General features: G+C 37.6%; 1 protein-coding gene across 2 annotated transcripts in view; it reads left to right on the top strand.

The window, feature by feature from the left end:
* The first annotated feature begins 233 nt into the window (after positions 1 to 233).
* MAP4K3 (mitogen-activated protein kinase kinase kinase kinase 3) overlaps positions 234 to 12,262 on the top strand; it is a 127,171-nt gene continuing 115,142 nt past the window's right edge. For both annotated transcript variants that reach the window (XM_024753545.1, XM_024753544.1), the window contains exon 1: positions 234 to 287. The gene's annotated coding sequence lies outside the window, so the exon portion shown is untranslated. The remainder of the gene's footprint in view (positions 288 to 12,262) is intronic.

The following is a 12,262-nucleotide window of genomic DNA, read 5'->3' as shown; positions in this document are numbered from 1 at the left end:
TCTGTGCTTCTGTTAACAATATTATTATCACCATTATTAAATTTATACGTAGATTAATGTTGAAATTCATTTTGAAGAATATACTGTTTGTTTTGTAAATATAAATCACTTTCGCAATTCTTGCTTTAAAAGACTTTTCTGAATAATTGAAAATAAATAAAAGCTAAAACTACATTTTATGAAGTTTTTATGAAAGCTTTTTTCACAATTATCTTTTCTTCTCTTTTAGGCACGGAATGTTAACACCGGTGAATTGGCAGCAATTAAAGTAATAAAATTGGAACCAGGTAACTTCATTGAAATTTGGTGTTTCTTATTGCTCTCAGCCACTGGATAGCTTTCAGGCTTGTTTTAATGATGTTTGGTCAACCTTCTCTTGTTGTTCCCAACATCTGGCAAATAGGACTAGTGTCTACTCTTTCCTTCACCTCTTTGAGACCTGTAGACATGTTGCCCAGTTCTTCCCTGAAAAATAGCTAATAATCGCGGGAGGGAGGGGAGTTCTTGAGGAGACTTTGTTCCTTCTGGACGCAGTTGAGCTCCCTTGTCACATGTCGTTAGTGGTGTATTTCCAGGTTAACACTGTCCAGTGATGAGGGGCAGTGTGATGCAGTAGAAAGAATGGGACTGAAATTTGCTGGTTGTAGTCCAGCTCTTCGTGTCCCACTGTCTTGCTCTGTGAACTTGGGCAGGTAACTTAAGCTCTGAGTCTCGGTTTCCTCAATAAACCTAGCTCTCACATTTCACAGGTCGTCAAGATTGTAATAGCTACCTTCCACCTTTAGTAGCTTGTCAAGCCCCTAGGACTGCTCCATATTTTTCATCTGCTTCAACTGTATTCTATCCCTGAATTCCCCCCACTCCCTGCAAACATACCCTTCCCTCTTTTTCTCCCTCCCACCATAAGTAAGTAAATGTACTAGTGTCTAGACTGAGTTCCACGGCGATGATAGTACCTTTCTGAGGGTGTCTTTCAGTATGGGCACAAATACATCCAGTAATTTTCTTTTTTTTTAAGTGTAGGCAACTTTTTCTATGAAAGCCGAGATAGTAAAATATTTTAGGCTTTTTGGACCACAGGTAGTCTCTGTATACAGTTCTCTCTCTCTTCCTCCCTCTCTCTTTTCATCCTCCTAAAATATAAAAACCATTCTTTGCTGAAAAACCATTCTTAGCAAACCAGGCCACCTGCGCTTGTAGTTTGCCCACCCCTGATTTAGATCATCAGTAGACTTTTTAGAAGTGCTATTAAGATGAAGTTTGAAGGATGTGTTGACTGACTGTGATCAAACCACACTCAAATATAATGAATTAAAAAAATACTTTTTAAGTTACAGGTATTTACAGATTTTTTATATTCTAATTATATTCTAGCATCACATGACAAAGCTTTTTCTGTTCTCTGAATCTCCTGTTGTTTAGCGGAAATTTGAAATTGACAAAATCTGAGGTTAAGAAAGAAATTAAAGGTTTGACATTTGAAGCAGAGCCTCCATTTTTAATCATTAAGAAGTGGCTATGTTATTGATGAAGTAGTCTCTAACTGGTAGCAGTATGTACATACATCATTCCTTCAAATCAGTTTAGTGCCTCCTCTTTCAGGAAGCCTTCCTCCCCTGACCCCTGCCCTGACTAAGATGACTCCTGCAGGAATAGCTCTGGAATACCACTTACCACAGCTGTGCTTCCAGAGTCGTCTTTCTTTGTTCCTAAGTTTTAATCAAATTTATGTCCACAGCACTCAGCTTAGCGTCGGTGCATAGTACACATTCAGGACATCTTAAAATTTCCTTTAAAAAATTAGGAACTTAAAATCTTATTGTTCATCAAGTCATTTGTTTACTGATTAGTGAATTTTTTGTGTTATGTTCATCTTGAACACTGCCTTGTATATATAGATCATTGTAATAAAATAAAACACAATTAAATAAAAAAAGCTTATTCCTATTCTGCCACTCAAAGATAACAAGAGTTACTACCATATATGTTATTAGTTATACACTTAAATTTAGTTTATATTGGATTCCCTACTTGTGTGTTCATAGAAGTCACCTGAATTTTTTTTTTGGCTGCGTGTGTGGCTTGCAGGATCTTAGTTCCCCGACCAGGGATTGAACCCCGGCCCCCTGCAGTGGAACCCGGAGTCCTAACCATTGGACCGCCAAGGAATTCCTCCTGAATTTTTCCGTTTAATTTCTTTATTTTAATTTGTTTATATCCTGTGAGAAATGTTTAACTTGTTGGTGAGCTTGAAGTATATGGCATAGTGGTTAAGTGCACAGACTCCAAAGCCAGACTACTTTGATTCTAGTCTGGCTTGACCACATTGCTTAAGCTTTTCGGATGGACCTCTGTTTCCTCATCCCTAAAATGGGGATAATAATAGTAACTTCCTCTTAAGGTTGTTGTAAGGATTAAGTAAGCTAATATATCTAAAGCACTTTAAGAGTTTCTTTAAAAGTTTCTTAATTTGCCATAATGACATAGCAGTTCCACTCTTGTGTATCTACCCACACAACAACTTTCACACACAAATGTTCACAACAGTGTTATTCATAATAGACAGAAGCTGGAAACAACCTAACTGCCCATAAACTGGTAAATGAATAGACAAAATGTGTCCATACAGTGGAATGCTGTTCAGCAATAAAAAGAAACAAACTGTTGATACATGCTGTGACATAAATGAACCTTAAAAACATGTAAAGTGAAAGAAGCCAGATAAAAGAGACTACATATTATATGATTCCATTTATGTGAAATGTTTAGAAAAGGCAAATCTACAGAGTCAGAAAGTGGATTCGTGGGCTGGTGTATGTGGCAGGAGGATTAATAATTAATGGGCATGAGGGATCTTATTGGATAATGAAAATATTCTAAAACTGATTTATAGTGAACTTGGTGAATTTACTAAAAAAAAAATCATTGAATTATGCACTTGATATGGATGAATTACATGATTTTAAAATATGCCTTAATACAGTTATAAAAAATAACCACAATACCATTGTAGTCTCTTACAATATTAATAATAGCTTCTTAATAACAAATAAGTTTCACACATTGTAATTAGTTGATGTGTCTCAAATTTCTTTTATATCCATAGGTTATGCCTTCATCTCTGTTTGTCTTTTTCTTTGCCTTTTGTTTGTTTGAAGAAACTTGGTTATTTGTCCTGTAGGATTTTCCCTCAGTCGGGGTTTTGCCAGCTGCCCCCCTGTAGGATCATTTAGTGTGTTCTTCTGTGAGTTAGTGGTTAGTTCTAGAAGACTGGTAAGATTCAGGTTTGATTTGGCATGTGGTGGAAGAGGACAGCTTTGTTGGTGGTATTATGTTCTCATTTTTCTAAATTACAATTCTGATATCCAGTCTTTGGCATTTTGAAAAACAAACTAAATCTGAAATAGTCAAGTGTAGTGGGAATGATTTTAAGAATTTGCATCCAAAGTTGTTTTTTTTTTTTTTTCCCCTCCTTTTCTTTATAACTGATATCCAGTTTGAACGTGAAAACTTCTTTGGACATTTGGACAAAATTGTTTACTTAAGTGTGAATTTGGTCTAAGTATCTCACTGGGGCTTCTAATCTTATTCCTGTGGCTTTAATTTAGATTTGACTTTCTCAATTGTTCTTTGATTAAGCATCAGTGTATAACATTTTTTAACTTAAGTTGCAAAGACAATGTTTGATCTTTGTAATAAAAGTTAAAAAAATACAATTAAACAAGAAGAAGAAGCTAAACATCATTCATCATTCTGCCACCTCTATAAACACTTGACTTTTAGTGATTTTCTCCAGATTTTTTTGTGTATTTATGTACAGGCATACCTAGTTTTATTGGGCTTCACTTTACTGTGCTTCACAAATACTGTGTTTTTTACAAATTGAAGGTTTGTGGTGATCCTGCATTGAGCAAGTCTGTTGGCACCATTTTTCCAGTAGCTTTTGCTCACTTGGTATCACTGTGTCACATTTTGGCAATTCCCATAATTCAAACATTTTCATTATTAGTATAACTTGTTATGGTCATCTGTGATCAGTGATGTTAATGGCAAAAAGATTACAACTTGCCGAAGGCTCAGATGATGGTTAGCATTTTTTAGCAATAAAGTATTTTTAAATTAAGGTATGTACTTTTTTTTTAGATATAATGCTATTGCTTAATAGACTACAGTTAGTGTAAACATAACTTTCATATGTACTGGGAAACCAAGAAATTAGTGTGACTTGCTTTATTGCAGTCTTCTGGAACTAAACCCACAACATCTCTGAGGTATGCCTGTACAAACACCTAACATGTATACTGCACACACAGAGACACACACGCTTAGCTACGCAGACCACAAAGGGCCGGGCAGAGTTCAGAGATGGATAAGAATGTACTGAGATCAGCTTGATTTGCATGCTTACTGCTGAACCAGTAAACAGGCATTGTAAAAGATAAGTAAGAGAAGAATACCATGAGTGGGCACAGCTCCCCAGTGCTTCCCCAGGTCCTCAGAGGTGACCCAGACTGGTAGTCCGTGCAGTGAGTGATTTGTCAACCACAAAACACCTGGCTTGCTGCCATTTATGCTGTCAGGCTTGCGGAGGGACAGCATCAATACTCAGCGAGTGGTGTAACTCTTCTTAGAAAAGGCAATTATTCGTTGTGACACTGTTCAGTAGTTTTGTGTTCCATTTCTTACTATGTCCTCAGATCTGTAGCTGGCCTGGCCATTGCCTACCAAAGATGCAAACGCATGGATATGTACATGAGTGTGGTTTATCCATAAATGGGTTGATTTTTTACATTTTCTTTTCATTTGAAAAGCATTTCATGAATTTTTTCTGTTAGTATTTCTACACCACCATTCTTTAGTCGGCTGCATAGTATTCAGCAGTATAAATTATAGCTGTTTAATCAGTCCCTAATGATTATAACACTTAAGTTTTTACAATTATAAACCATGTACCTCTATTTATTATGTATCATGTACCTATGAGGACATCTTTTGTCCTTGTACATATGATTATTTTGTCATGATAAATTAATTAGCTGGTCAGAGGATATGTACATTTTTAGGAGTTTTGACATATACTAGGGATTATGCCTGACATTTCCAGGGTTTGATTTTTTGTTTTTTGTTTTTTTTCCTATACCTTTGCCCACAAAAGGATATCATTATAATAAAATCTTTACTGTTGATCAAAAACTGATGTCTTACTGTTAATTAACATTTCTCTGTCTTCCAGTGATTAGGTATCTTTTTTCCCCATATACTTCTTGGCCTTTTATTTTTATTTTATGAAGAGCTTGTTTGTGTCAGTCATTTAACAAATATTTTTTCATTGTCTGCTACATGCCAGGCATTGGTCTAGGTGCTGGGCACATAGTGGTAAATAAGGCAGACTCTTACCCTTGAGAAGCTTATATTTTAGTTCAAAGTGACAGGAAACATGTAAACAGATAAGATAATTCATGAACTAAAATAAGGTATTGTTGAAAGTGGCCAGAGGCTACTTGAGCCAGTGTGGTTAAGGGAGACCTTCAGAGCAGGTGGCATTTGGGTTGAGACTTGAACGATGAGAAGACAATAGTCATGGGACAGTGTTGGGGGGAGAGCATTCTAGGTGGTCAAGGGCAAGTGCAGTGACTCTGAGACAAGAATGAGTGCTGCAAGGCTGAGGACAGAGAGAAGGCCTGTATGGCTGGATCATTGTGAGCCAGTGGGAGCAGGGTGTGCAAGGGGGCTGGAAAGCTAGTCAGGGACTAGGTTATAGATGGCCTTGGGCACTGTGGTAAGGAGGTTAGATTTTACTTGAAGCTCAGTGGAAAGCTTTTGGAGGATTTTTGGCCTGAGCAACTGGGTGATACTTTAGGTACTGTTTACTGACATGGGGAAGACTTGAAGTGTGGATGGAACCAGTAATCCTCTATTTATTATGTATGTTTTAGGCATCTGCTAGATATCTAGTTGGAGATGTTGAATAGGCAGTTTGACAGATGCATCTGGAGCTTTAGGAGAAGTTAGGTTACACATACAGATTTGAGGGTCATCAGTGTGTAGGTCGTCCATGAAGCCGTGGAAGTAGATGAGGTTACCTGAAAAGAAAGGAGAGATAGAGAATGATGGCCCAGGTTGTAACCCTGGGTGATTTCCATACTAGAGGTCTGCTAGAGGAGGAGGCCCCGGCAAAGAAAACTTGAAAACAGGTAACAAATTAGGTAGGAGAAATATCTGCTGAGGGTTTTGTTAGTGAAGCCTTAGAAGAAAGTCTTCCAGGCAGGAGGGAGATTAAACTGTGTCAGATGGTGCTGAGAGATGTGGAGTAAGATGAGGATTGAGAATTGGGCATTGGTTTTGATGACTTTGATAAATCAGATTAGTGGTTAAGGAGAGAATGAGAGGAAAGGAAGTGAAGATAGCAAGAAAGATTCTCCTCTCAAGGCCTTTTGCTGAAAAGATTAGCAGAGAAATGGGGCATTAGCTGGAGTGGGACCTGGAGTTTATGGAAGGTTTTTCTAGAATACATGATACTCAGTTATGTTTTGTGCCAGTGCAGTGAGAATAAACCAGTAGAGAAGAAGAAATAGATGTTGCAGAAGCTAATGCAGATAACTCCAGGAATAAAGTCCGAGAAAATGAAAAGAGACAGGATCCAAGGCGTAAGTCTAAGAGCAAGGAGACTTGATTCATTTTAACAGGAGATAAGGCAGAGGATGAGTATATAAGCAGGTAGGAGGACGGAATTGATAGTGGAAAGATTGCTTATTACCTGATTGTGCCCATTTTCCTTTTGAACTATAGGACACGGTTATCAAAGCTTTATGCTTTGAAAGGCTTGCCAATCCCACTGTTTATTTATACGTATGTGTATATTTTATATACACATATAAACTTTTGACTTTCGTTGTACTTTTTTTTTTTAACATTTAGATCTTAGATCCATGTAGAATTAGTTTGATGGATGATGTGAAGTATAACTCGAACTTAATTTTTTTTTCTCAAATAGTTAAATCTAGCTCTTTGGTATAATTGGTTCTCTTCTGGGCTTTCTGTTTTAATTTAAGGACTTGCCTATTTATTTTGTTGCCAATACCACACTGAAGCTAGCCTTTAAAATAATACTTGTTCCTGAGGTAGGTTGTTGCAAAGAATATTTTTTATAGAACCTGATGAAGATTAACATAATGATTGATAATGACATATTGTTTGGATATCAGAGATAGATACAATAATGTAAGATACTCAATGACATCGGAAAATAAAGGATTCCATAAAGATGAGTTTTCTAAAATCCTCTTTAAATTGCAAAAATTGTTTTAACCATTGTGTTTGTGAATATTTCTCAAATGCATTTCACCTCAAATAACATACTGAGAGTAGTGTAGTTATCGTAATGTAACCAATGGTTATAAGTTGTCCTCAGCAGCTCATGACAAAGAGAAATATTGTGGTGCCTCTCAGAAAAAGGCTCTAAATGACAGTGACTGAACGACAATAACATTTCCCCCTCTCTCCGTGTCACTAGTTGCTTTTTTTTGGCCACGCTGAGCAGCTTGTGGAGTCCTAACCACTGGACTGCCAGGGAATTCCCTTGTTGCTTCTCTTTAGGTCGGTAAACATTTACTGACATACATTAAGATAAATGGTAAGGCACATTTCTTGATTTTGAAGTCTCTGCCTCCTCTGTCTCCTGTTTCTGTTGTGTTGTTGGCCAGGAGATTGGACAATCAGATTTGTTAGAATTGCATCTAATGAAAAAGTGAATATGCTGTGAGCTTATCAGAAGAACTTGCCTTTGAACTTTGAGTCATCTCTTTTACCTTCTCAACGTACTTTTTGTCCGTGCCTGGTTCTCATTTATGTCCTGAAAAGTTAAAGTTACTAAATAAGTGCTTAGTTTGAAACTTAATCGTTTCTACGATGGGTAGTGGAAGTCAAAGAGAGAGCATATAGCGTAGTGGTTAAGAATGTGGACTTTGGACCCAGAGTGCTTTGATTAAGATTGAGGCTCCATCATAGTAAACTGTGTGACCTTGGAAGATTATTAACCTCTCTACCTATTTTTCCTTTCTGCAAAGTAGGGGCAGTAATAGTTCCTACCTCATAGGGTTGTTGTAAAAATTAAGTAGTTTAATGTATTTGAAGTACTTAAAATAGCTGTAATTTTTATTAATAGGGACTTAAAATTGTTATAAATACATTGATGTGCAATTAAAGTGAATAAAATAAGCTATTATGTTTTCTTGTTTTAGAAAACAAATGCAACAACTGATTTCTTATATTGTCTACTGACTTAATCCTCTCTCTTACTATCCACTCCCCCACCTCTCCCTGCAGTACACACGCATACACTCTTACACATGCCATAGAGCTGCTAGACATACTGAACGTGCTTTGGGTGTTAGACTTTTCTTTGTGATTGATACTCTGGGGGCTGTGGAATGAGGCAAGCTTATAAAATTATTTCCTTAAACTTACCTTCTTTCAGTTACTACTCATGTACAGTGAAATAAAGTTCAGGAAATTGCCTTTTTTGAACTTAAATATTATGTCTACAGTAGACTATAAAATCCTCGACGGAGGAGGCTTTGTCTCTTAATTATAACCTTGAGACATTGTACAGCTCTATGCACATAAATGTTTGGTAAATATTTTACTGAATGAATATTGTATATGATAAACTAAAACATCCAGAATGATTATTTTTTATGTGAAAACATTTTTTTATGTTCAAAAAACCCCACAACTTACGAGTTCTGTTCCTAGAGTTCTTATACTTTGTGGAACAAAGCAACTTGAGCATACCCATCCTACTTGCTGGAGAAAATGGAGAAAAATATTTATTATTTGTAAGACAAAATAAAATCAATCTCCAGGTAAACAAATTAACCCTTTTTATATGTTTAGTTTGGATCTTTGATATATACATATTTAGTCTTAAAAGTCTATAGGTGTCATGTATATAAGTAACATTAATAGGCTCTGAAGTACTGACAGGTCCTTCTAAAATTAAAAGCTAGGGGAAACACAGCTATCATATTGAGTTTGCTTTCTATGTCAGAGGAGGTACAGGGGAGAATTTGGCAGCAGAATTCAAACGGGTCCAGAAATCAGTAGAAAATAATGATGATGTGCAGAACTTGGCTTAACAGGAATCCACTTTCTTTTTTTAAATATTTGTTTATTTTTGGCTGTGTTGGGTCTTCGTTGCTATGCGCGGGCTTTCTCTAGCTGCAGCGAGCAGGGGCTACTCTTCGTTGCGGTGCGCGGGCTTCTCATTGCGGTGGCTTCTCTTGTTGTGGCTCACGGGCTCTAGAGTACAGGCTCAGTAGTTGTGGTGCATGGACTTAGCTGCTCCGCGGCATGTGGGGTCTTCCCGGACCAGGGCTCGAACCTGTCCCCTGCATTGGCAGGCAGGTTCTTAACCACTGCACCAGCAGGGAAGTCCCAGGAATCCACTTTCTTATTAGTGTTTTTCCAGATGGTAGAATTATTTTTCTTAAATTCACATATCCACATAGCAACTGCAACAGCAACACTAATGGTGATAAAAGTCACAGCAGCCACTTTTTGGATACTTGCTTAGGACAGTGTGCCAGACCCTGTACTAAACTCTTCATATGCATTGTCTCACAGTAACAAATGCTGTGCAGTAGGTATGGTATTATCATCCCCATCTCACAGGATAGAGGCACAGAAAGATTAAGTAATTTGCCTAGGGCTATATGACAGAGGAGCAAATTTAAATCCAGGTTTATGTCTCCCTAGAGCCTGTGCTATTATGTATGTTGCTTTACAGATGCTTCCTGGAATTTTTAGAATAATTCCCAGTTCTCCGGCAATATTTTTTGAAAGTTTGCCTGTCTACTATAGAGCTCATTATTCATTTATTTTCAATGTTAAATTAAATTTTAAGTTTTTATAGTTTTTTAAAATTTATTTTATTTATTATTTTTGGCTGCATTGGGTCTTCGTTGCTGCGCACGGGCTTTCTCTAGTTGTGGCGAGCGGGGGCTACTCTTCGTTGTGGTGCACGGGCTTCTCATTGCAGTGGCTTCTCTTGTTGTGGAGCACGGGCTCTAGGCGTGCGGGCTTCAGTAGTTGTGGCGCGCAGGCTTCAGTAGTTGTGGCTCGCGGGCTCTAGAGTGCAGGCTCAGTAGTTGTGGCGTATGGGCTTAGCTGCTCCACGGCATGTAGGATCTTCCCGGACCAGGGCTCGAACCCGTGTCCCCTGAATTGGCAGGGGGATTCTTAACCACTGTGCCACCAGGGAAGCCCTATAGTTTTTATTTAACATAATTTCAGACTTTAGGGGAAAAGTTGAAAGAGTAGTACAAAGAATTTCAATATTTCATCAAGATTTCTCAATATTAATATTTGCTACATTTGCTTTATCTTTTCCTTATCTTATCCACTTAAAGATACCCTCTTCTCCTGCATACTTTAATGTGTATTTCGTTAGAGCAATGAAATGTCGTTCATTGCCTTACATAACAGGACAGTCATCAAAATCAGGAAATTAATGCTGCTACAGGGCTGTTATTTAATCCACAGACCTTATTCAGATTTTGTCAGTTGCCCCAATAATACCTTTTTAGGAAAAAGAAAATCTGGGGTAATGTGTTGCATTCAGTTGCCAGGTCTCTTCAGTTTTTTTGTTTGTTTGTTTTTTAATCTGAAAGAGTTCCTGAGCCTTTGTTTTGAATGCTAGGTCTGTTTATTGCTACTGATGCATAGTTTCCACTAGGTTCTCTTAAGGGATAGAGCCAGGAAATAGATGTATGTATGCACACATAAATATGTACATACCCACACACCTCTCCCTTCCCTACCCCCCATCTGTGTTTATCGAAAACTATGACTTCATGCTTATACCTCCAATACCAGTGTAACACCATAAAGTTCATTCTCTCTTTTCTTTCCATATGTGTAACTTCCTTCTCCAACAGAGAGAAACCTGGTTTCCATTATCGGTAGTATATTTACTTACTTGCTTAATCCTTGAACATAAAAGTAATTTCAGAATTGTTAACCTATGCCTCTGAGAACTCAGCTACTAACTGGAGGTCATCGTTTGTTTAGAATATTTATCTCTAGGCTGAGGACGTATAGTGTTCTAAAATCTGGTTCTCCTTGTGTCTCTCCCTTTGAAAATTGCTTATGTTATTCTGTTGAAATTTGTCTGGTGTATTAGTTTCCAGGCTGCCATAACAAAGTAGCACAAACTAGGTGGCTTGAGACAACAGAAATTTATCCTCTAACAGTTATGGAGGCTACAAGTTGGAAATCAAGGCGTCAGCAGAGTTGGTTCTTTCTGAGAACCCTGAAAAATATGTTCCCTGCTTCTCTAGCTTCTGGTGATGGCCAGCAACCCTTGGCATCCCTTGGCTTATAGGTGGTTCCGGTCTCTGCCTCTGTCATCACAGAGCAAACACCCTGTGTCCAAATTTCCCCTTCATATGAGAACACCAGTCCTAGAGACTACCAGAAAGGCCTCATCTTAGCATGATTACAGCAAGACCCTGTTTCCAAATAGGATCACGTTCACAAGTACTGGAGGTTCAGTTCAGCATATCTTTTGGGGGGACACATTTCAACCCATGATACATGACCAATTTATTTGTTTCTGTTTGTATTCATTTTGGGGATGCCTCCTTCATCTTTGATTTTATTTCTTTTAGAGTATTTTTTTAAGTATGTGCAACTTGAACATGATTCAGGGAAGTGTCATTCTTTTATCTTTTTTTATCCTATTCCCACTCATCTGCTGTGGATAACCACTACTTTTGGTCTCAGATTTATCCTTTCCATGTTTTGTTTTGTTTACCCAAATGAGCAGATACATGAATATTTTCTTATTTTCTCTTCTTTTCTTTTACAAAAGGTAGCATACTATAGCTATCCCTTTGAATTTTGCCCTTTTCACTTAACAGTCTGTCTGGGAAATCATTCCACATTAATTCTCATTCTGCATAATACTCCATCATATGAATCAGTCACTGTTCTATGTGTGAGCCTCTAGGTTGGTTCCAATACATTACATTTACAAATAACGCTGCTTGTAAAATTTATGTCATGCATATTGATAAATGCTACAAAATGGTGAACCTCGGAAACGTTATGCTAAATGAAAGAAGCCAAACACAATAGGTCACATACTGTGTATTTCCATTTATGTGAAATATACAGCACAAGTAAATCCGTAGACACAGAAAGCAGATTTGTTGTTGCCAGGGGCTCTGGGGAGAGGGGGATGGGAAGTGACTGCTTAGTG

Source organism: Neophocaena asiaeorientalis, unplaced genomic scaffold (genome assembly GCF_003031525.2).
Source record: "Neophocaena asiaeorientalis asiaeorientalis breed wild unplaced genomic scaffold, Neophocaena_asiaeorientalis_V1.1 scaffold171, whole genome shotgun sequence".
Taxonomy (NCBI): domain Eukaryota; kingdom Metazoa; phylum Chordata; class Mammalia; order Artiodactyla; family Phocoenidae; genus Neophocaena; species Neophocaena asiaeorientalis.
Note: the sequence above shows the minus strand (reverse complement) of the source record. Positions and strands in the feature narration are given on the sequence as shown.